Source organism: Hippocampus guttulatus, chromosome 8 (genome assembly GCF_054856545.1).
Source record: "Hippocampus guttulatus isolate MCC_2025c chromosome 8, RoL_Hgut_1.0, whole genome shotgun sequence".
NCBI lineage: Eukaryota > Metazoa > Chordata > Actinopteri > Syngnathiformes > Syngnathidae > Hippocampus > Hippocampus guttulatus.
In genome coordinates this window covers 21,461,820-21,488,238 of record NC_141268.1, presented here as the reverse complement: position 1 = coordinate 21,488,238, position 26,419 = coordinate 21,461,820, and the positions used below count along the sequence as shown (strand labels likewise).

The following is a 26,419-nucleotide window of genomic DNA, read 5'->3' as shown; positions in this document are numbered from 1 at the left end:
GGTAGTTTAAATAAACACAATATGTACATCAAAAGAGAAAAAACAAACACGAGACATTATAAATATTAAATAACAATAGTTTGAACAAATGGTTGCTGGTACAGAATCTTGAGTTAGAGCAGTCCTGCTCATTAAAAGAAATAAATATCCGGCAGATGATTATTGTTGTGGTTCAATGAGGTCTCATACGCTCATCAGGATGAGAGGCGCTGTATCACCTTCATCAAGTGCAGAGGTTATTGCCGTAACAAGTTCAGTGGGCACCACTAATCCCTGCAAGACTCCTCTATTTTGATTTGAGCTGAATGAGCGACAACACACACACACACACACACACACACACACAATACGTAAACAAATATATCAAATTATAGCTTGCGGTACATTCAATTATATCACACAGCAGATGGCGTGAACAGAATCAAACACGCATAATCTCAATGATTGGATCTGCCGCAGGTTTGATATTAACCTTGATATATAAGGACGCGGCACAGGACTTATTAAGACTCGGGGAGACCTGAGCTGATGACTCGGTGCTTTTTGGATGTGCAATAATCCGCAGATTTGGAGGTAAACAAACAGGCGCAACCGCGCTCACACACTCAGGAAAAGACGCTCAAATGCTAAAAGTCTGCCATTGCTAATGTGGGACTTTATCGTGGATGTTATTGTTTTTTGGGGGTTTTTTTAAATTTATTTCAGGTATCGTATGGTGTCCTCGAGTGTTGCATCGTGCTGTATTGTCACTAGAGTATAGACTTTATCATCTGGTTATATCATTACATATCGTAACGTATTGTGTCGTATCGAACTGCACTACATCCATCATAACATAATGTAACATATAGTATTCCATGAACTGCCAAGCCTTACACAATATTGAAGCATTTTCTTGAATGTACCGTAAATTTGTGTTCAGTATATCATGACATAACGCATGATATCTCTTTATATCATATCGCACGTAGTGGGTCATAACTAATCGTACAATATTGAATCATCACCGACAGAATCAATCTACCATTTCAGATTGCGCTGTTCTGTACACGTGTGAATAATATCACAATGTATCGTGTGATATCAAATATATTATGCGGTATCACAGCAAAACGTATCGTGCCTCATTGTACACTGCCGCATAACTGCATCGCAGTACTGCAATGTGCATTTTGTTCCGTACCGCATCTCTAGCGTATCATATAAGGTTGGGCCGAATTGCATCACACCAAATCATATTGCGCCCAGCGTAGCGTATCGGGTTGTTCTTGGTTTCTTGACATTTGAAAAAGAAAGAACCGTCAACATTTGGTAAGTCAAATAAAGTCAAGACTTTGAACTTTGTCCCCGGCTGTCTGAGAACATCTTGTAACAGATGTAATTTCAAATGCTTAATGCACTTGCTTGGGCCGAGGAAAAATAAATCCCGTCAAGTTCAAAGGTGTTTGGTCAAGATATGTGAGCGGTAGAGCGTTAACAAGAAACACGGTGGTCCAAGGTCAAAGCTTGTGTCCTACAGCAGCTTGTATTGCCCCCCCCCCCCATTACAACTCTCCAGAAGATGGATGGGATTATCCTATCTCGGCGGGTACACACATGACATCGGAACACAGTCGGACAAAATCAGCAGTGCGCCGGTCAAGCAGAACTTCCCGGCCGGTGGGATTACACAAATAAAAGACTCACCCTCCCTCCGTGCCCGATGACCTGGGCGCCACGCTATAAGAAAGGACTCTCAGGTCCGCAGCCAACGGCCTCGCTTCTGCAATGTCAGAAAGAGACCCCGGAGGGGAGCTGATTGTTTTTCCTGCTTTTTAAATTAATACATTCCCCTGTTAGCTTTCTAATGGAGGAGTTAGTGGGCGCGCGGGGAGGAGAAAGGCACACTTTGGCAATTTGCTAATGGAACATGAAGGGAGAAATGGCCCGTATGAAAGAGGTGGCGGCGGCGGCGGCGGCGGCGGTGGTGGTTGATCTGCGTGCAGAGGGCCAAACTGAGCTGTGGAAGTTAAGAGCTGAAGTGCTTTGAAAAATACACTACAATCATTAACTGTCTTCATCTTGGGAGTGAGGAAGAGGAGGTCCCGTGTTAGCCTCGGAGATCCTTCAAGAGCCTGCAATCTTCATTTAATTACTCGCTCCACATCCGCAGGACTCCTGGTCCTCGCCTAACTCTTGCAATGTCAGGAAGTGCAATGTGGGCTATTTAGCACAGGTAATTGCCATCCCACCGTAACCTCATCGAGTCAACTTTAACCTGATGTTAATGGAAGTTCTGGGGGGATAAAAAAAACCCCCAAAAAAACCTTTTCGTTGCTCTGAATCCGGATTACAAAGCAAAGACTCTGTCAGCAAGACGAATCTTGAGGATTTAGTCCGCTTAATTCACTGGAACATTATTTACAATCTCGCTTGTCGGGAATGCAGGTCACGTAAATGGAAGCAGGGCAGATGTGGGGACTTGGCACGCACCGACGTAAAGAACTCACCCTCTTTGGCTTGCGCAGTTGATGTTGGAGCACTGACATTTATTCATCAGATGCCCCCCCACCCCTTGTGAGAAATTTCTGTCTGCCCATTAAACTCGTCATCTATTACTCGCGCTACGTTTACCAGTCAAACTGTGGGGATCGAGTGGGAGACTACACAAAACAAAGCACTCCATTACATTCCAGCGGGGCTATTTTTCAACCCGTCTCCATCCCGATCACAAACGTGCAATTGCTTGCTGTCACTTGTGTCACAAAAACCTTGGACAGCGAGCCGCATGCGGTTTCACTCAATCCGAAGACGGATACGATCTGATCACGATTAGCATCCTGCATGGGTGAAATGACATCACGCTGAGAAAATAAATAGATAAATAAACAAATATATCCATACATATACATGTATTAGTACCCTCGGTTGTCTGTTATATATATGTGATGATTTTATTGCATGCGACCACTTGACAAATTCCAGTTGAGTAACTGGAATTTGTCAAGTGGTCGCATGCATTAAAATCGTCACGTTTTAAGTGGACTACACAGCTATTTAAAAAAATGATGATGTCATTTTTGTGCCACCGCTTTGAATGGTGCGTTGAATTTACTTAATTGAATTTTGTCAAGTGGTAACACTTGAAGAAATTCCATTGAATCATTTTTCAGTGTCCAACAAGCTTTGTTAAAAAATATATATTCATTAATAAACAAACAAACAAACACCATCCTGATGATGTACTCCAAATACGAATCCTTTATTCAGACCAAAATATATATATATTTTTAACAGGTTTCTAAAAATGTATCTTACAAGTCAAATTGCACAACGTCGTGCTAAAGCCCCTCAATATCGGACTGCCCTCAAAGGCCTCACAGGCCTTCTTGAACATATTTCCATGCCCTCTATTCTCCGGCGTCCCGTTTCAGCTCTGAATGAGACAGCATTTGATCGTAAGGGCTCATGCGCGAGTAAACATCCGCACAACAAAGGCTTCAGTGCACGTATGGCGGCAACCCCCTCCCCACACCGCCGTTAAAGAGCACTTAAGGTGTTATCACACGGGTGGTTAGCCGTCTAATAGCACGCCGTGTGGTCTCGCTCAGGTTTTGATGTTCCGTCGGACGTCGCGGGTCAATAAAAATCTATCGCAGGCGGCAGTTGGTCAATGGTGATGACCATACAAAGGAAGAAGAATGTTTCCTGTTCATTTTAAGATATGGATTCTTGAGGAGTCATTGGTGTCAAGGGCCACATTTTGTCACTATGCTTGGGGGGGGGGGGTGCACGAGTGACACAGTTATGAGAGCAATAAACTCAAATTTCATACAATTTTGCATCAACTCTGACAAATTGAGAACATCTCCGACCGAGCATGAAAGAAGACCGGCCAAATTTGAAAGCTAGTTTCCGAATTGGAGGAAAAGTTGCTGGAGATGAAAGCAAGAAACGTACATGTGCATCTTGGTGGCTGAAAATCAGCATTGCTTTTTGTGGACATTAATCATCAAAACATTATTCAACCATGCATCCAATTTCTAATATGCTTCTCCTCACGAGGGTCACGGGTGTGCTGCAGCCTACCCCAGCCGTCTTCGGGCAGTCGGCATGGGACACCCTCAACTTGTCGCCAGCCAATCGCAGGGCACACAGACGACCAACCATTCGCGCTCACAATCACACCTCGGAACAATTTAGAGCATTCAATTAGCATGCCATGCCTGTTTTTAATACGTGGGAGGCAACCGGAGAACCCGGAGAAAACCCGTGCAGGCACGGGGACAATATGCAAACTCCACACAGGAAGGCCGCAGCCCGGAATCCAATCCACGACCTGCGCACCGTGAGGCAGACATGCTAACCAGTTGACCACCACAATATAATATACTTTGTAGAATATATTATCGTGGTTCGTATATTTCGTTTCATGGGACTTTATGCGACACAATTATCTCCGCCGTCACACATTGCAAATGCAATGTCATGAGTATGCATGATGGCTTGTATTTGTCAGATACAAAAGAGTCACTTTTAATTAGCCCGGGAAGGAAACCTGACACAAATGACGGCGAGAGAGTCTGCACAATTGTCAAATTCTGTCAGTAAGGCACATCTAAAAAGAGGAAATATCGTTCATATCTTTCATCTTTATCACCCCCGGGTACTTCTTTTGTTGAATTAATCATTCGGGAGCCTCTGGAGAACATCGCAAGGCGTCTCTGCTGTTCTTCCAAAAGCTGGGGCTCGAAGGGAGTTTTAGAGCAATTCCCAGTGGGCAGGGCTGCTTCTTTATTGAAACACTTTACGGATGGAAGCGGAGGGGGCAAAAGTACTCACACTGTGTTCTTAAGTCGAAGTACAGAGCCCAGTGTGGAAGATCGGATTTAGAACTGCGGATTCACTTTTGATCAAAGTAAAATACAAAAGTGCAGAAATGAATAAAAATAGTCCTGTAGATCTTTTTTTTTTTTACATATTTGTGTTACTCTACCACAGTGGTCACCAACCTTTTTTGAGGCTAAGCGCTCCTTCTTTGGAAGTGATGATTACGAAGGTTGACACAGTTTGATGCACACTTGCAACCTCACAAATTTGCTCAAATTGCCCATAATCATAGCATTAGTAGGGCCTGACCAATTTATTCAGCCAGCATCAACTATTTTAGAACACCGGTCGTTGAAAACCTGTAAAAATAAATAAATCAGCCAGATTTTTTAAATGTATTCACTCTTTTACACGTTAAAACATTAGAACATCAGAAAACGATGAAGACAATGTTCAGCCTCTCCATCCTACCAACCCTTCTGATTTTTGCCATTTGTCTTCCCTGTGTTCCTCCATTACATTCCAGTCTGGTGCAGTTCCGCCACAAAAAAAAGACAAAATGCAACCAACAGTTAGGACTGCGGGGAGAAAATTATTGATACCGCCCTACCCACTCTCAAGGACTTGCACACCGCAAGAACCAGAACAAAAGGGCATGGAAAAATCCTGCTGGACCCCCGACACCCTGTTCACCACCTCTTCCAGCTACCCCCTTCAGGTAAGCGCTATCACACGCACCAAAAGCAGCAGGCGTTCAAACAGCTTCCTCCCTCTCGCCATGAACTCCCTGAACAGTGACTCAAATCTATCGTGGCTCTTTTTGCACACCCCCGGCGGACGGTATTAGCGCACTGATCATTGTATCTCCAGCTCTCTACATACTCAAACAATTGTCGTGGATCAATATTCCACAGCACCAAACACTTGAAGATCGCTTCAGGATTGTTTGCATAATTGCACACCCAAAGTTGGACTACAATTACTGCTACTGGTCACTTCAAAAATGGTGGAAAGATTTTCTGCACCTGCTCGATGACTCTGCACATTGTCGCACAGCTATCATTGGGTGTTACTGCCGCACAATGGAAAACTTACATTACGGAAAGTCTTTCCATATTTCTACGTTATACTATACCACCGCAGACAAATTCAAAGTGTGTTCTACAACTCGACCAATAAAGATGATTCTGAAGTTCAACAAATACTAAAGGACCGGACTGTGAAAGAGTCAAATATTCTTCCTGCAATTCACATCTTTATTGTAATAAGTATTAAGGGAGGAAAAAGAAATTGGGGATTTTAATCATGATGTACCTTTTTATTTTAAATTCGTCGGACGATTAAAAAAAAGTCCAATAGGTTTGTCATTAGATGTGGAGATGTAAAGAGACAGAAACTGACCTTTATTTTGAAAAGAGTTACAAGTGAACAGGACCAATTTGGCAGAGTGGCCCAGATATGAAACGTAAAGAGAAACAAAAATGCTACAATGTATAATCAAGTGAGGAAAAATGTCCTTCAGTTCAGTAACAAAGTATTTCATGGTCAGTGGATGTATGGCAGCCCAAAGGCTGTTTTTGTACGTGAACTTCATGTCTCACGGCGGCGAGTGGATAAGGTCTGCACAGATAGGATATGCAACATACAAGTACTCGCACAAGAATCCCCCCCCCCCTCCCATTCGCCAGCAACCCGTGTATGTTGTGGGTATTAAGAGCTCAGTGGCGGCCACCCCGCTTTAAAAGTCTTTTCCTGAGGTAGGGCTTCACAAGGCGGCTGCAGAGGAGGATAAACGCGCCGCAATCCCGCAGGCCAAGCGCCTCCTCAGCTCTTCTCAGCTCTCGCTTTGCGCCCCACCACCTCCGGCGCTCTCTCTTATCCCCCCCACACCCTTTTCTTTCCATTCCTCATTATTCACCACCCCCGCCCCCCACACCACCATCACCCTCACCGTCCCTCAGCATCACATGCTTTCTGTCCTATCCGTCCCCTCCTTCCCTCTGGCCGTCTGTATAATTCTGCTTTTCTGTGCCTTCTTATCCCGCTCCCCTCCTACTTCATGTCCATCCCTTAGTCCTCACATCTTCGTTTTTTTCCCCTTTTTTAATATTCTTCAGTGATGAACAAGGCTCTCGGCCGATCTTCTCAAGGCTCAAGTGGCTGGAAATGACAGCGATAGGCATAGTCGCACCACTTGGGCAGAGTGAGACACATACTGAGAAAGTGAGAGTCAGAGGTCCGTTATGTAACTGGTGATTTGACTATTCAGAAAATGATGTGGGGTGGGGGAGACAAAAAAACAAAACACCAGCGGACAGAGGGCGGGAATAGCAGCCTGCGAAGAACACATTTTATTGCGCTGTGCTTGTAGTTTGTGCGTCTCCCATCTTCAAAGTACAAAACCTGAAAGATCGACGACTGATTCCCACCAGGTGGTGGACACTAATGTGCCGCAAAATTGCAATTCGTTGCTCCAAACGTGATTTTTTTTAGGTCGCTCAATGATGCCGGCAACATTTTGTGACAGGCAGAACATTGGCATTCTTTTCCACTATATGGCAGAAGGTACAAGTAACCCTCGCGTCCACCCGTTACCATTCATACAACGGAAGAAAAGCTTTGTGATGAACTAAACAAGCTCACATTTCACCCCAACTACATTTGTTTGTTGTAAGATTGATGCGAATTGTCTTCCAATCTCTCATACAGATTTTTTTTCGATTGCCCCGCCCCTAGGTCCTGGCGCGCATCAGTCCCCTCGATACCTCGATCCCCTCGATTAAAACCCAGACTTAAATCACATTTTTATGACTTGGCGTTCAACAAAGCTTGAGTCTCTGACTTGTTGAGATTCCGAACTTGTTTTGACGCCTAAATTGTGTTTTAGCTGTGGTGGAAATTGAGATGAGACCACGATACATTTGGTGAGATTTGAAATCTTGAGTTCTGTCAGAATTCATCTAATTCACACAACACCGCCCGCACAGTGAGGTTCTCTGCCCTTGATTGGGCATCAGCAGCGTGAGTCCTGCCGCTAGACCACACAAAGCCACTTTCAGGTCCATGCCTAGCAGCGCTGCAGTGTTAGCAGAGATTAGCATTAGCCTACGATTCCAATACAAAGGTACTTGAAGTGTTGCCTTCATGAGGGAAAATCTCTTTGCGCAGGTTTTGTTTTTGTTTTGAAAAGCCGTCTGCGGCGCCGTGGTCAAGCTGCATGGTGTCGTCACATGTCCTTGCGGCGCCCTGTTAGCATTTTAGCAACATATTTTTCCGGCCTTTGCAAGAGAACGAACCTCCCCCACAAAAGCCAGCGGGGTGTGACAGTTCGACCCTACCTGTGGCTAAGTTCTTTTAGAATCGACAGGTTAACTTCTGTTCACATTTGCCGGAGAAGGCAGATTGTTGAAATGCCTGAACGGGAATGATGGTGGCAGTCTGACAGAATCAGTGGCGGAATTTGTTTTGCATTCCAAGCAAATCCTCTAGAACTTCTTGAGATGCCAGAACACACAAAGCGCCTGATTCTGATTTGTCAGTAAATGGATTGAAAATATTACCATCTCCAGATGAGATGCTAATTCTGTGAATAGGCACATTATTTACTGTCAATCCCGGGAGGAATGCATGCAATTTCCAAACTGCACAAGTCAATGGATTGCATTGACACGAGGTCTATAAATAAAAAGAGTGACTTCATCGACGGTGTTCACAAAAGGGGGAAACATGCTCGCGGTTGCAAAACAGCTTAAAATATCCAAATCTGCTCATTACTGGAGCAAAGATGCTTTATGTCATTCATGAAACAAAACAATTGAGCCGTGGGGAAAGTCAAGACTAAAAACGGAAAGGAGCGGAACGTTTCAGCCCGTGGCGTTTCGCTTTGTTCGTTTGTTTTGTTTCGTTGGTTCCTGAGACGGGCGAGGCGTTAAAATGAGGTGATGGCAATAAAACGAGCAAAACATCCTGCCATTTAGGCAGGCAGAGTGACAGATGCCTATGGAGACAGAATGAAAGGCAGATCGGGGAGGGGGCAAAGAGGCCTGAATCCAAATTAAGCTGATCAGAGCTCACTGTGACTTAATCTAGTTATGTGGATAAAGGATTTCCCTGTGGCTAAAAACACTGCAAGTTATGACTCAGTGCATGCGTGTGTGTGTGTGTGTGTGTGTGTGTGTGTGTGTGTGCTTCTGTTTCTCCGTATACACTGTCGTGATCTGCTCATCTTAAAATGAGCCTCGAAAGTAAAAAAAAAAACAAAGTTTTTCCACTTTTTCAACGGATCAGAAATAGATACTTTGCAAAATTCAGCCAAAAACGACTCGTTGGACCCTTTGGTTATGGTATCGAGTCTCGCGGAGTTGCAGCACAAATATGTCAATTATAAAAGGACTGGTGCCTAGAGATACAAGTGGCTCGCGTTCCACACCGAGTTTTAGCTTGCCGTCAACACACTCGGCAACAAGCACCACTTTGGCAAATCAATAATAATCATAATCACCATCATCATCATCATATTTAAAACGTTGCTTTTGCCACAATCAGTTGAAGCTTCGCGTATTTAAGTGTTGTTATTTCTTTTATTTTTTCACGTGTTTGGAAAAAGAAGGGTCTGAAAATGGCAGGCATTGAATGAGGTATAATAAAGCCAATTTAGCGTCACGCTAACAAATAATGCAAAATAGCATGGACGGGCATATGAATTGCGCTTGTGTCGCAGTGGATAATTGAACACAAATGGGAGTGCGACACACGTAGACAGACAACGTGCCACAACTCACAGGCATATATGTGTTATCCTTTGTGAAAAATAACGATCCCTTCTGAATGTGTGTCGCTTTTGTCGGTGTTACACTGCCCCCAGGTGGCCAAGGCACAAACGTCAGAAGAATAATGAGAGTGCCTGTGTTATCACCGTGTCAAAAGCATGATAAAATGTCTGTTGGGAAAGTAGTCAAATGTTTTAGTTTTTTTCCCGCATCATTTGACATGGTGGCGTCGTTGCAGTTTGGTGATGTACAACTAATGTTGTAAGATGAGTTTGAAATGAAATGAAATGTTATAAGGAATCATAGTTGGGCTATGTTTAGAATTGAAACAATTCAGACATATTATACACAACTACAGTAGAATATGTTCGAAACATAATTTTTGCTCGGTTAACCAGTGAGGATCAAGTTTCAATAACGTCGCGTTACGTCCCTCCCGTCCACACCAAGCACCAAATACGCCACAATAGAATGTTTCAGGGCCACATCAGTTTTCCTTCCCCTCCCACAGCCTCCGCAGATGCCGTGATGCGGAGGCGGTGCTGCGCAGTCCAAAAGTGAGTGCGGTTTGGATTGAGGTTTATTCTTTTTTTGTTTGTTTGTTTATTTTTTCGACTAAATCAAGCGACGCTGAGAACTTCAGACTCACGGAGGGTTGCTTAAGCGTCTGAACAACACTTCAAACGGCAATTGCACGGCAAAAACAACTACGCGTGTCAAGGAGCTACCTTTTGAGTCATGTCGCTAGCCTCGTCGACAAAAAAGACATGAAGGCTAAACGATTCCGGAGATAATTGTCAGCCACCAATTCATCATTCCCTCCCGACGCATTTGACGCAATTCGTTTCAAAGAAAAAAAAGACTGCGCACGTTACAGTACTCGCGGCCCCATCAAACAGAATGCAGACACGGTGCGGCGATGAAGCCCAGAGATGTCAGTTTGGAAACGCTCCAGCTTCAAAACAACAAGTGCTTTTCATCACATTCCTTCTGAGCTCCAAAAATCCACGCAATAAAAAAAGCATGATTGAATTCAGAGAAAACAAGGGCACAGGGGGCTCATTCTATGCCGGCACAGAAGCAACATCAATGAAACGGGAACTGCGTGCAGGACGTGCGAGAAGGTGACTGAAAAATTTGCATCATTGCCCCGGATGACAGGAACGTAATCATCGGTGCCACGGAAGTTGAAGTGATGCGTCTCGGCTGGGAGGCCAACATCTTGGGATGTCCAGGAGGAGCTCACGTTAGCCTGGGTTGTTACAGGGGTGTCCAAACCTTTTCGTTTGAGGGCCCCAGCCAGAAAAATGAAAGGGACGCTTTTAAATCCTTCAGCTTTTTGAAACATGCTCAAGTCAAGTCAAGAGAGCAAATATTGATGGTTAGTATTTTCGAGTTCATTCCGTCAGCTTTCTGTTCAAGGTCTTGGGGTGGCCAAGAGCCGTCTCTCTCACAGAGTAGATTGCGTTTGGGCGTGTTGCAAGAGGGCTTTTGGAACGGATGATTTTAGGGGTGTTCACACGGCACACATTTGCTCCGGCGCTGCACCGATGTATTTTGTTGCGATATATTTTGCACCGCAGCAAATTGTGTGGAGCGTTCACACGTACAAGGCCGCTGAGCGTGTCTGCACCGGCACAGCGTCGGCGCAGCCCCACTTGCGTTCACACGGCAGTTTCTGCAGCGGAGCAAAACGACAGAAAACAAATGAGCTGTCGTGTTGGTTCTTTTTAAAACGTCTACACAACTCAAGCGACTACTGGACAGGCACGTCCTTCTCCTTCTCGGTCTCCGTGCCTTCTGCTCGAGAGTGACCGCCCCCGAAAACGTAAATCAACGATGACTTCAATGACACTCAGAAAAGCAAACACGTAATGCGCCAAACAGAAAATCAAGAGAGGAAATCACAAAATAAATGATATGGGGGGCGGGGGGTTGTGAACACACAACAAAGGAACAAACTACACAAACAACTCCGAGACAGTCCAGTCTCCTACAAAAGGAAAGATGTTACCAGCCAAGTCTTGTGTCGTTATTAAACAAACACATGACGGAGGTCCGACAGAGCGCGAAAGCAACGCATTCTTGCCGTACGTTTGCTCTGGAGCAAATGTAACCCAGTTGCGTTCACACATGCAAATTTACACCGGTGCTGCTTCGCAAACAAGCATTTGCTCCGGAGCAAATTTTTAAACCACCCCCCTGAGGTGGATCAAATTTGGTCCGGTGTAAGCTGTTTTCCGGGGCTACGCCGGAGCTAATTTGCACGTGTGAACGCTGTACTGGGGCAGCCCCGGCGTAGCACCGGACCAAATCTTGCCGTGTGAACACCCCTTTTGTCACCTGAAACAAACTACTTTTGTATGTTGACACGAGGCTGGCAATTATGGAATCGATTATTATTTGGAGTGAAAAATCCGTCTGAAGCAGAGGCTCTTTCGCGGCATCTCAATGCAAATGGTATCGAGCATTGACGGCAACTTGAGCTGCAAGACGTCGTGCAGATCATGAGTCATACATTTGCACTTGTCATTTGAAAGAAATTCGTTCGTTTCCTTATTCTGCTCGTTTTTGCTTTTGTCCAGACTTCATGTCACAGTTGGCATTTCCATCTCGTTCAACAAAAGATAAATGTGCCTCACCAAGGCGAGCAACTCTATGGTTACAGAGGCACATTTTTGGTTTTTAAACCCCCCCAAAAAAGACTAATTGTCCATTAAGAGTTGCTCATTAACTTTGCAGCTGAGAATGAGTGAAGAAGCACCTGCGTACCTGTATTCGATCTTTTTGTCTCACAAATGTTCAACTGAGTTTCTCTCTGCCAAAAAGCCACTTTTTTAAAAGCAAACGCAGACCTTTCCTCAAGATTTTTTCTTTTCAATTTGCTTTTCCTCAGACCGGAGTCTCAGTGGGATAAATGAAAGGATATTTAAAAATAAAATAAAAGAAATAAATCACGGCCGTTTGCCCCATCGCACGTCTTTTGCCGTCTCGCCTAACACCTGAATATGAACGGTTCATTATGCGTACCGGCGCGTCCTCTTTCCCCACAATGTCCTACATTCTAGGAAAGTAATACGCATGAAAGGCGAGGAATAGATGTATCGAGCCCTCGGCACTAAAACGGCCTTTCAATTAAGCAACCGGCGTTTACTGACAGAAATTAATTAGAGGGAAGCAGAAATCATTTTCCACGGGAATCGTTGCTTTCACTTCTCGGAGTAATTCAGGCTCTCCAAAGAGAGTCATTCACAATTTATTTTCCATTGTCAACAAATGCCAGAATCCAGACAAGCGGCTGACGTTGGCATGGAAGGTTCAGACGAAGATTGTCGCAAGCTTCGAAGGATCGAGTGTGAGGCTGCTTGGCACAGTCAAGTGAGCCGCAAGAGCTGACATCACTGTGAATTAAACAAACAATAGTGATCGCCAGGTGCCACCAGATTCCGACGTCGTACTTTTGACTTCGAAGGCGATTGTTTGTTGTCACACTGATGAGTCATACCGACATTGCTTATTTGACAAAACTTCCAACGAGGAGCCCGTTTTTATCATGCACATCTGCAGCAGAGGCGCTCTTCGGTTTGCAACAATCCTGATGTTTTTTTTGTTGAGAGGGTGGGGGGGTGCTTGTTTTATAAAATGGCCTACAAGAATTTTTCATACAAATATTTACAGAATTATGGCAATTGCATTAGCATTAGCGTAGGTCAGTGACAGACAAGAGTACAGTATATGCTGACTTGTATTGAGAGTAATTCCTGCCTTCGTCACATCCCGGCTGGATTACTGTTATGCACTTGGAATCAGCTAATCCTCCATGAAGCATCTCCAGTTGGTCCAAAATGCTGCTGCTCGCCTCTTGACAGGTATTCGTAAGAGGGAGCACATCACTCCTACTCTGACATCCCCATACCTGTCAACCTCGGCTGATAGCTGCCCTTGTAAATTATTACAATTCCCCTTACAAAGCAACAAAAACCCATACAACGGCTTACAGCGCATGCGATTGAGGATTACTTTTGCTGGTTTGCCGTGACAATAGTAGCGATCGACGACGGCATTGTCGTTGGCTACCAGCAGGTCAGACGATCTGGATTTGAGCCAAAATGGTCTTTGTGGCTCATTTTAGAGTTCTTTTTAAGATCCAATTGTTTTCAAATCTTGAAATGGCCTCTCCCCACCTTACTGAGCTCCTCCGCACCTGCCTGGTTCCCCGGGTCACCAGACACCATTAAAGGTACCAAGGACTAAACGGAGGCTCAGTGAATTTGTTTGGACTGAAGTACAATAATCTTGGAATAATCATGCGTGTAGTGTACTTTCAGAAGGGCAAATTGTTGCTTGATGGTGGCACAGAACACAACAATGGTTCAAGTCGTTGGTCAATGATGCAGGAGGGGGAAAGGTGTCCTTTTGAAAGCTTTTGGGTAAAAAAAAAAACCCAGAAGCCACCTATAAAAAGTGCTTCCCCTTTGTTCGCCTGAACGTCTCCCGCTGTCCATCTTTCCCGGCGAAAATTGAAGACAGACGAGCAACGTCAGCCGCAAGCTGCTTTGTGAACATGTCGGACTGACAATGGGAGGGGAAGTAGAGAGGGCGGCTCAAACCACTTGGCCATCCTAACGTCCTTTCTATCGACCGTATTGATTTCCCATTCTGCCGGCAAGCCTTGAAGCAGGAGGAGCGCTCGGCGATGGTCAGCAAAGTCCGTTTAAATAGTTACAGAGCACAACAGCAAATGCCCTGCAGCCTTCAAACACAGGCGCGCACACAGAAAAAACACGGCTAAAATTGGAGCCTCACGCAGCGGTGACACAGAAGTTTGGCAGCATTGAAAGCGCTCTATTCCTTCCTTCCTATCTCCATGACGCCGCGACCCCATTTTGTCCGCTAACTTGCAAATCTCCCTCACTTTGATGAGGAACAGCTGCTCATTAGCTACCTAGCATCATGGCCATCATTCCAGCTCCTATCGGTGGCAATTTTACAATTGGGTCAGCAGGCCCCATCATGTGTCTGTCAGAAACGTTTATTTCGCACGGCCAATCAGCAAAGACTAATCGTGGCACATTTGGAAACATCATTGTAGGGAAAGTCGTTTTATTTGGAAAATTGAGAGCACCAACCAAAATGGACTCTTCTGGTCGTGAAACTAGTTTTCGGGTGTTGTCCATGCGACAGAGATTCTGTGGTGCTTGTTTTTCATATTTCTTGTCATTTTCTTTTTCCAAAACAAAAACATCTCTAAACCATTTCTTTATAAGGGTAGAGCATGAGCAAAAACAACGACCCAAAATTGGCTAATCTGAAAAGTGCTGTTTAGAGAAGATGATAAGTGAACAATAGGTCTTGTTAAAGCAAAAGCAAAACAAAAATAGTTGCTTCAATCATGTGAGAATGGAGAGAGTCACACAACTTCGGGACGAGCACAAAAACAGCATTGTTCTCCAGTCAAGGTCTCCCGCATCTGTCAGAGAACATTGAGTGCAAATGACTTGATTATTGGCATGATGGCAAGTGGCAGCGGATCAAAACAGCAGCTGCGTGTACACGGCGTTTCCGGTCCCAAAATGCAGCCGCCAGTTGGCAGCCGCCCACGACTTCATCTTCTTAGCCTGGAAATGAATTTCAGGCAAAAAAGGTTCCCTCTCCTTTCGACGCGAGTTTGGAGGCCTTGCGGTTGGTGCTCAATGCTCGCGAAGGACACACTTTCCAAAAAGCCTTCCAAGTGTTAAATGAGTGCTGCAAATGACCAAATGTTAAATATTAAAAAAAAAAAAAATGCTGGGATGCTTGTTGATGGCTCGTAATTGGCACAAGCACTTCTTTGCTCTGCTTGAGTGAGGATGAGCTCTTGCTTTACAAGCGCTTTAATGGGATTTTACGACTCGGGACCAACTACAAACAAATATATTTTACGAAGTCATCACAAAAGATATACCAGACGCATTTTCTTTTCATGACACCGCCAAATTGGAGCAGTTATTCAACTGAACAAATGCCATAAAATAACACGGCGTTACTGGGGTATGAAACTTCCACTTCTTCTTGGCTCTTCTCTATTCGGGGATGGGTGTTTTGGAAGATCACGTTTTATGGACTCCTGACTCCAAGGTTGCCTATTTCGCCAAACTTGGGACTGGCACTGAGAGGGGCTGGCCAGACTCCACGTCCACCCCAGAGGCTACCGTGGAGTTTAAAAGCAAGGAAAAGCAAAGGAATCAAATGGATCAAAATCCCATAAGTGCAACAAAAACGGCACAATTAAATTATAAGTATCTGAGCATCTGCTGTTTACAATGAAGCTCAGATCCGATGGCGGTGATGTCGGCCAAATGTATACGTTAAGATCGACCGTGCCGTAGTCCATTTATGAACCAGGACTCGAGTTGGAATGACTGTAAATATTTGCATGAATTTTTTTTTCTAAGACAAACATAAAGCACTCATGAAAATGACAAAGTTATGCTGGTAACTGAGCCAGCCTCCTTGCGGCTCATGTCGACGTATTCTTACGCAGCCGGGTTCATTGCACGTCCAAATGTCCTATGTCAATGCCGCCGTAAACGCATTGACAGCAAGCACCGCGATTACGCGGCTGCCTAACCTCACCCTTGCCAATGCTCGCACATAAACTTATTTAATACTTTGCATTTTGGCCTTTTTTCCTGTCAGGCTCAGTTACCAGCATAACTTTGTCATTTTCATGAGTGCTTTATGTTTGTCTTAGAAAAAAAAAAAGACAAACATAAACCTCAGTCGATTTTTCAGGCAGACGTACTTTACGTGAGTACTTTTCACGTTTACTCCCTCCAACTGTTGCATATTTTTGAAAGTTTCAACTTCTTTTTTTGTCAAGATGGGTTTATTTGGTTTTTTTAAGCCTGTGCGGATGTAAATTTAAAAAAAAATGGAAATAGAGAAAGATCTTGCTTAATTTATGCTCACCTTGAAGTGGTTACTTTTTGAAGAACGCATCACGTTACATAGCACGCCGTACATTCATGTTTCGGCACGCCATTCAAAAAAGCTTCAGTGCAGATTTTACTTCAACATGGTGACGCAATAATGATAAAAAAACAAAAACATTTTAAAAATCCTTGGAAGAGGAGACTGTCATCTTTAGAAATATGGTCGTATGTTGTGCAATACGCCGTTTGTAGTGTAACAGTGAAATATGGCCCCGTCCCTGGAGAGGTGACCCGCTAATGTAATGTACTCCCCTCCCCTTTAACCTCGCTGTAAGCTTTTCTCACCTGTCAGATTACTCTTGGGATGTTGATTCGGAGTGCGCGCGCGCTGTCCTGTGCATTCGCTTGTGCATTTTTCACGGATTTTGGGTGGAATGAAGCTCAGTGTCGCCGCAAGAAATACAAAGTGACGCCCTTGGAAACGGTGCTTCGTTCGTGGAGCAATTTATTACTTTTACTGAATTCCGGAAGAGTACAGGCTCGTTTTCTCGATCCGGGTGCAGTGCTCTACATAATGGACGAGATGAGCACCCAGCGTACAGTAAGGTCGCTCGAAATCAAAAACAATTGGAAGAAGACAGAAACATTACGCAACACATTCGACTAAAACTTGAATCGGGGGGGTGGAAGGCTTAATGGGCATGATGATGACCTTGCCCGTGGGCTAGGAGAGCTATCTAGTTTGCCAGGATAGCCGCTGATAACAAAATGGGTCTAATTATGCCTGAACATGATACCTTTCCATTGAGTTAGCACTTCATTCCCATGTCTCATTATTTTTAATACTGCCAGCAACCGTCGGCCTCAAGCCTGCCACTCACGCACGGCAACTTCGGTCGGGGGAAAAAAATTGGAGCATCATTTTTAGGACAAACTAACGAAACTCAGTCATTCAAATATGTTTAAATCTAAAATTGTTCTTCATTTTCCACCAATTTTGGGTCATCGTTTGCATATTTTACTTGTTGCTGCGTGCTTTAAATGGGTTAAAAACACAATGTAAACATTGAGAGGAAAAAAAGTTAAATCCAAAAGTACAAACTGGAATCTGAATATAAAAGGATGACTTGAATTAATGTTGAGCTTAACATGGGCTGAAAAACAGCATTTTTAACTCACCGCTTCATGCTTTGAGTGGCTAAAAAGGAGCAAAGCCATCTGGTGCAATTTTGTATAAAATTGAAATTGCAAGTTTGTTTGTTTGTTTGTTTGTTTGTTTATTGAACATAAAACATATATACAGTAATAATTTGACAGAAAATAAGGTAGATAAAAAAGGTAGTCCTAATGTGTTTATTTTTAAGCCTAATGCAGAAATAAAAGTGGCATTCAGCTCTAAAATGGAAACAAAAATGACCTCTTTTAATAATCACAAATTGGTGCAGTCGAATCATGTGACCTCATCACCCTACTAATTCATTTCACAATCACGAATGGAAAAAAAAAACATCATCTCTGAACATTGTGGCCCAAAAAAATGTCTCCAAAAGCCTGCACACGATTTAATAAGAGAAGGACAGATAAGCAGCGAGGCCACTTTTTAATCAAGTGGCAATGCTCCGCGTTTCAAGTGAGAAGCTCGCAAAGCCGCTTGGAACTTTGACGTGTTTTCAGGAAGGCCGCCAGCACAGCCGAGAGTTTTGTTTTGCTGTTTTGAAAGCTAATTAGCTAAATGTAGCCGCGCCGGTCCCTCGACTGTGTCACGCGTCGGGAAACTATTTTATCATTTCGGTCATTATTTCTGTTCAAAGGCTTGGAAGTAAACGCGCAGTCTTTTCACGTCAGTCGGTGTCAGTGGTGTCACAAAAAAAAAAAAAAGCACCAGAAGACACGGCGTTGAAGGTCGTACCGATGTCAACAAGACAAAAAGAAACCCTGCGCCACTTTTGTGGCCACATGTCAAAAGCAATTAAGGAGAAGAGTATCAAATGGCAAAAACACTCCACGGTTTGGGCGCAAATTAACCGCAGAAGGATCAAGTTTCGATTTGGACTCATAAGCAGGCGCAATTGTGTGTTTTGATTTGTTTTAGAGCAACTCCATCATGAACGTGGTGGACGGTTCCACTGATATGTTCTGCTAAAATTTACAATCCAATATATAATGACCCGATTTTTTTTCTTCTCTCAAGTGGCACAATTGGGACATGCCTCTTGACTCACGTCAGCACAAAGAGGGGGGGAAAAAAATGCAATCAGGTATGTTCTGGCTGGCCTCTTTCAAGACGAGCGTGATCGGATATATCCCTTCACCGGCGCTAAACCCCGTCAGAATTAAATGTAGCCCCAGTTAAACCCCTTCAAGATTTTATTCACTGTTCCATCCATCCATTCATTTTCTGAGCCGCTTCTCCTCACAAAATTTAAACTACAGCAAAAATGTAGACATTTACAGTAAGTCTGGACGAAATGTGTGATACATTCGAGGCATGTCCATCATTGGATAAGCAAAACCATTGACGACTGCGGCCACTGGAATAATGTGGTCATTATCTTGATTTAAATTTAAAAAAAGGGGGCGGGGGTGGGGGAAGGGGCAAGTAAACCGTCTGTAATGAATAATATTTGCATGATATTGGACATGTATTATCCCAGAAGTGTTATTCATTTCCATATTGTCACGAGCCGGTGCTGACCCTCGTGGGGGGTGCAATTTGGACACATGTGCAAAAAGGCGGGATGAATCTGCACATTTATTATCGATGCGATGCAATTGGCTGGCAACGAGCACTGCGGACGAATGGAGGTACGGATGACTACCTGGTACCCTGTCAAGCGCCACCCCATCCAACTCAAGAGCAACCCTGCCCTCCCTCCCCGACACGCCGCATTTCAAGCTCGGTTGCCGAACGGTTGCCTTATCCCGCCACGCCGCCTGGCGAGGCGTGAAGCCACGTAATTTACTCACTAGGAGGCCTCCCGTGACAGCACTCTGGCTTCGAGTAGCTATTAATGTCCTTTCTCGCTCGCTGCTTTGTCACGTGCGTTAATCTGGGGCTCAGAAATAATGGATGGGAAGCGGTAGAGGGAGAAGACTACAACAAGAGGCCAACGAAAACGAGACTATCTGTGTCAATATGATTATTTTATGCTCGTTATACATAATAATCGAGCTTTGACGAGTCGACATCCAAACAACGATTGCTGCTTGGACTCAAATTTATCTGGAAGCGGGCGTAAGCTTACTTCACTGCGATGGTGTCTCGACTTTGGGTATCATTTGTTCTCATGACAACGCTTGTAGCACAAAACACCCACTTCTCAAATCATCTTTCTTCACTCAAGTGAATAAAAATGCAGTTGCGGCCCTTGTCGTCCTTCAGGTGAGCATCCCTTCGACAAACAGAGGGCAGTAAAATGCAGACCATGGCAGAGGGGAAAACACAAAGCAGAGGCACAGAACCCGATTTAGTTTGAGCTGCAATAATAGCAATAGTGGACCTTTCTCACAGAGGATAAAGAATATATGCCGTGAGTAATGCGATGGTGTCTGTCTACCTATGTTGCTTCACCGTTTGTTTTCAAAAGCCCATTGCTTTTACGTCTATGAGAACAGTGCGTTCGCCTGTCCATGGCAGTTCCCATCATGTGTTAGCCTCATGATTGCTGACCTTTAGGCCGAGTTATGTGGTTTTAAATGCGGATGTAATTTTGTTTGTTTTCAAAAGGGTTTCGTGCCACTCGTACTGTGTTCAGAAGCTCCGTTCAATCCTTCCCGGATGCGGTCGCAAGGAAAGCAAACTGCTTCTGGTTCAATGAAGAAATTAATTAAAAGTGGATTAAGATCTACATAATTGACACACTGATTTGCCAAGAGCGTATTAACATTTATGGATTTCATTATAACTCTTAATATTCTGGAATCAGTTTAAAAATAATTTGGCCGTAAAAGTTATGCATTCGTAGAACATTGATTTGCTTTCTAATGTAAATAATCCTGACTAAATATTGTCTTTATTATTTATTCTGCTACGGTCTTGGAAAATATTGTGCATATTGTGCTTGACTTTGCCATCCTTTAAAAGGGAAAATATTGAAACAATTTTAATTTTTTTGAATTTTCAATTAGTTCTAAATAATGCACACAAATATTTTGCAATAAAATCACAAATAATAAAACCAATATTCAAGAGCAGCCTGTTTTCTTGAATATTGCGTGTGCATCATCTCTCTGGAGTCGCCCGGAGTTTTAGTTTCACTCAATTCAAAACTCCTCCGTTGCGGCATTTCTTGAGATTTATACAATTAGCCAATAAATATCCACAAAGGTGTCGCTTAATGACTCGAACCAGCATTCAAAGGATATTTTATCCCGAGGGTAATTACTTGCTAAATGTTGTTGTTAAAACCCGAGAAGAATATTTGCCCAACAAAGAACGACTGTGGTTTATTTGGCGCGATTAGAAGTCCTCACGGTGACTGCGAGTTGTCCCTCGTCGTGGCCGTTTAGTGCTTGGCTTGGCTACAATGTCACCTTCTGAGTGACAAAGCCAGCAGCATAGCAATGACACAGACGAAAGGATGCCACGATTTTTCTAACCGTCGCCTCGCTGGTGTCACACAGACACCAGCTTCCTTTTAACTGTGTTATTAGCGGAGGTGGGAGGAGGTCGCACATGTCAAAGTCGCCAGTAAGGCACAAACAAGTCTTTAACCTTGAAATTGCAAGCAAGTCCCGAGTGAGTTGGTCAAAAACCAAGCAAGTCAAGTCGAGCGCCCGCTAAATTTCAAACAAGCTGAGTCAAGTCTTTACCTTGGTTAAAGCAAGCACATCACATTCATTTTCGTGGTCTTCTGAATCAAACGCACAGCCAACATGAAGCAGAAATCATGTTTGGCCAGCGACCGTTAGCTAAAACTGTGACGGTAACCTAGTTTACTTGTCTTCATGGGTTTTATAGTGACTGACAAAGTTAGCTGTCGTAGTTGCGACGTCTCTTATCCTCCAGTTGCAAATCTTGTTTGCTTCCATTCTCGTTTTGCTCAATTTTTATCGCAAGTATAATCCTTGAATTCAAATGTTTGTGATGACAGGAGCTAGCCTTCCTAGTCCGTGTTTAGTGAAATGGCCTCTGCGCTCCGTTTCATAGCATAATGCCAGTTTGCCACATTTGCAAGAGAGCAAAAGTGTTTCTTTCAAAAACAAAACAAATATTGAAAAGGCAGACTTTTTTTTTTTTTTTGTCAATTCATGTTACCCGAAGTCTCGTCAGCCCACATCCAAACTATGGCGACTTAAGTCTGGCAAGAGCTCATCCTGCGTTGCTCTGACAATGAAAAATAGAGCGGCGGGACGCACCACCAGAAAACCTCCAAAAAAGTAAAACATTCTCACATCATGGAACAGGAAGCCGGTGCGTGTCAAATGTGTTTGGACTGCGCCGTCTCGGGTACTCTTGCACGTATTTGTAGTCAGCAGGCAGACCCCTGTTCCTCAGTCGCAGGAAGCACCATTTATGACTCTGTGGTTATCGTTACGCTCCTGCCCGCACCAAAGAAAGTCCCAAAACAAGCAAGAAGAAGAAACAAGAAGCAAGAAGCCCTGTGCAGACTTCCAAGCAGGTTTCACTGGCCTGAAGTTGGGGGTCATTCTCCCCTCTTTTTCAAGCTCATCGTTACCCCCGCGGGACTCCTTTCTGATCTGACTTTCAACCTCGCCGCCGCCCTACACCAAACGCAGGCACGTCCCTGGAGGCATTCAACTTACTGGTCCTGTTTGATTCTGGCAGGTCGTGTGTCGGTGCTGGCTACAAGACCACAGGGAACCATGAATAATGGATCCGTAGCAGGCCCGGGTCCTCCTCCTTGGACTCCCAGCTGCCTCCCACCTCCACCTCCACCTCCGCTCACTGCAACTGTGAGCGGAATAATCAATGCCACTTTAACAACTAATATTCATAAAGGGCCAGTCTGGCAGGAGACAATTAACAGGAGATGTGAAAGAAGGCCAAAGGAAGGGGAAGGTGTGTGTGGGTTGGGTTTAAGACGACGTACAGTACTTGATGGCCTTCGGTTTGTATTCATTAATGCAAAGAGAGATAGATGGCAAAGATGAGCTCCGAAGCTACATGTAGCGTTTTGAATTCAGATTGGCGGTACTTTGACCCACACGGTTGGCTTTTATGCACATTCAAATGTGGACTTAATGAGTACAACGGCCGTTGAAAGCACACTGACAACACTTGTGGGCCATGAATAAAAAAATAAAAATAAAATAAAAAAAATGAAATGGACAACAGTACGTACGGTAGGCTGGTAACTTTTTTTTTTTTTTTTTTGAATGGTGGGACTCTCAGAGTCGTGCCTCTAGATGATCCCTTTTTGGCGAAAATCGAACATTGTCATTTCCACCAAACACAAAATCGCAAGGGAGCGTGGGAACGTTCTCACTGTTGGTCAAGTGTTGAGCTTATTTGCTTATCCATCATTTCTCCCCTACTACTTTGGACAAGCCTTGGACGGACTTCACTTGCGACTTGTGTAAGATCCTTCCTATTAATCTGTTGGTGCGCTTTTATCAAAAACAGCAGGTCACCGCGTCTGTGACCGAAGCTTCACGGAGGTCATGATCCCGGTGACTGGCAGAGACCCAAACGAAGCTCCACAGCCACCGGTTACTTTTCGCTTCGCTCGCAGTGGGCGAGCAAACTCAAAAGACGGTGACAAGCAAACGCGGCCTTGTCAGTCAAAGTGACGAAGCTGCACTCCTCCGCACCTTTCAGACAGCAGAAAGACTCAGGTGAACATAAGCGGTGTACGCACGCACACAATGGCAAGTGTGAAGAATCCATTAGTGACACGTTGCGTAATGTCAGACAACGAAGGGGGAGAATGTGAAGCTTGTCCAATTGAACAAAAATCCCTGGTGAGACGAGGCGCTTTGAAGTCCAAATAACGGTTGGATTCATTAGGGGTGTACAGATCCTTCCAAGGACAGATCAATATTCATGTTCTTATGAGCGATACCTGTGGCATGAGATGGTTTCTTGACTCGATTCTACTCAACTGTATTTCTGGAGTACTTGAAAACAACCCCCGTCGTATACTAAGTGCTGTACATGGAGCAAAAATAATCCGCACAACCACAAACAATCAAACTATAAATTGAGAACAGAGAGAGAAGAAAGCAGAAAAAGAGTAAAACTAAATATCAAGTCTCATGCGGAGTCAAAAGCCAAATAAAAATGAGTTTTAAAATGAATTTTAAATATAGGCAGCTAAGGGGGCTTGCCGAACGTTCCAAAGAGAGCGCGCCGGCAACTGAGCCTCCGCTAAATTCTTGGTACCTCTCATAGTGTCTGGTCTGCAGACTTGAGGAATCGGGTGAGGCAGGGGGCTGTCTGCCTCACCAGGTATACATGTATTGTTATGTAGCATGTAAGCCACACTTACATTTGTAAATTCATCATCTATATTTTTAACTGTCTTTGCTGAAGACGCGAAGAATGCAACACTAGTTTAACGTAATAAGCAAACATCGAGCTATTTGGTCGTGTGGCTTACAAAAAAAAAAAAGTAGCAGACGAAGAAGAAGAAGGAAAAGGGGGAAAAAGTGTAAAGATGTCGAAACTCGAAGAAAATGCCGTGGGGAGACGCAAAGATTTTGGCACTGTCGGAATCAACTTTTGACAGACAGGGTGAAAATGTCAGCTGCCAAATCCAATATGTGTCGTTGTCGAATACCCCAAATGGGCTGTGGCACCACAGCGTGCCAGAAAAGGGAAAACAAAGCGAAGAATCTCTGCAGCTCTTTGAGTGAATATGAAATGGAGTGATCTCGCAAACTGGTTTTGCATTTGGATTCGAAAAAAATCAGGATGGCAATCTCTCTTTTAGTGGGCAAGGCGAGCAAACAAGATGGGCATGCAATAGGCTACCCGAAATCATCTTTCCACCTCTATGTAGTTAAAAGTGTCTTCAAGGTGTCCCTGGAATGAATCGGCAACATGATTTGGGGACGAATTTCAGATACGCCGACAGGATGTCATTCTGGCACTTAAAAACATGAAAAAAAAATATAGATGAAATATGTGGTAGAAAGATGATTTGGTTATCGCATCATTTCTCCAGCTTCTTAAATCTCTCAGGTTGCCTTGCTGAGGTCGAGAAATTGGCAGTCGTAAGATTTCTGGGCACGGGGAAGATAAGGCGTCAAGGGGAACGAAGGCCGGCCAGTTTGTTTTCGATGCCAAATGTCCCTATCAATACGAGCTAAAGAAGTGGCGAGCTTTTATCAGTTCCATTGCAGGCTTCGGTGGGCCCCCGCACCTCCGACCTTGGGCAGCAAATTAGCAAAGGTGCTGTGAGTTATAAACCAAGAATCCTCCGATGGAGCTGCAATAATAACCCGAGAAAAAACGAGGGTGCTTTGTACTTAAGTAGAACAATTGAGTTTGTTGTTAGTTATTACTATCCCAAAATTTTATTGTTGTTATTTTCTTGACCGAGGGCAACCTAGCGTTGGCGTCTGGCTTTGACGCGATTGAACAGACCTGTTCCTCTCCTAACTTTGATGATGTTATCAACTGAGTAGAGTGCAGAAAAGTCAAAGGTATCCAAATCTTTGTTTTTTCGAAATGAGAGTTTGGATGGCTACTACTTAACTCTGCCCCCTGATAGAGTCCATTTACCGCTGACAGGCGCTCTCGAAAAGCGATGGGTTCTTTTTTGACAACAGGAATGGATTTTGCTCAGCAATTTAAAGATAGATTGCAGGTCTCGCCGGCTTTTCAAGAGATGATGGACGACGTGCCATCTGATATCATTATTGTTATTATCATAAGGCTTGGTTGGTCCCACTTGGAAATGTTGATCGCCACCCCCTGGGTTTTATTACCAAGGATATGCTTTTTGTCATTTGGCCCCATGTACAAAATCATGTATTAAATAAATAAAATGTGCCAAGCCGCCTGATGAGAGCGATATCCTGCCGACTGCGTAGGAGTGTCCTCAACTCCCTCGCATTGCGAGAGAGTCTTTCGATGGAGATCTTCAAACACACGATGGCTCCACGTGCACGCACGCACGCACACACCCCGTGCACATTTATTATTCAATCTTTATGATAATGACTTTTCCGTGTTTACTATCCCAACCTCCGACACACCCTGTCACAAAACGCTTGTAAAAGTGAAAAGGCGTTTCTTCTTTTGTTTGTTTCTTTTTACACGGCACATTCTGAACATCAGATTGTGGCTTAAGCGACCACGGAGTGCAACTGAGCCAGCCGCAAACCTTGTGTGCTCAGCACGAAGACCTCCGCCAAGCACGGAAACGTGTCACTATGACGGACTTTGGTTTACAGCTGAGCTGAATTACACACGCATTTCGGTACTTGAGCAATTGATGCCATGGCAACAACTACAACAACAACAACCAAAAAAGGTTTCAGTAATTGTGCCTAAAATTGTGCTGCAAGGATTTTACAGTATATGTTCACCATGGCAAGCCCATCCCAAAATGTTGACCGTTGAGTCTTCTCCCTTCAATCCCAACATTTAAAACATGACACGTTTGTCATTCAAGCCGAGAAATTCTAAAAGCTTCCGCCGGAATCAAACAATCTATCGGGTCCCAATTATCCTCTTCCATGACCAATAAATTAGGAAGTTTGTTGCGCATACACAGATGGACAAACCAACCGCTAACAAAGGCATATCCCCACGTTACGGCTGTTCAACATGTGTATTCAAGGATATTTGTGTGTGTGTGTGTGTGTTTTTATTTATTTGAGACACGATGGAACCACTAACCTTGGCGCGGTATTTATTTAACACAAAAAGAATGGTACGTCCCCATTGTCAAATTGTAACACCCCCCCCCCCCTGCCGCAAAATCAGAAGAGGTACAGTCCCCTCATTGAACTGGA

The 26,419-nt window shown here is 44.1% G+C and overlaps 1 protein-coding gene across 2 annotated transcripts in view; it reads right to left on the bottom strand.

The window, feature by feature from the left end:
- Positions 1–26,419, bottom strand: part of cdh22 (cadherin 22) — a 168,774-nt gene that overhangs the window by 88,779 nt on the left and 53,576 nt on the right. Inside the window, exon 3 of one of the 2 annotated variants that reach the window (XM_086118059.1) lies at positions 1,687–1,762. The exons of the other annotated variant lie outside the window; for it this stretch is intronic. The gene's annotated coding sequence lies outside the window, so the exon portion shown is untranslated. The remainder of the gene's footprint in view (positions 1–1,686; positions 1,763–26,419) is intronic. 2 annotated transcript variants of the gene reach the window in all.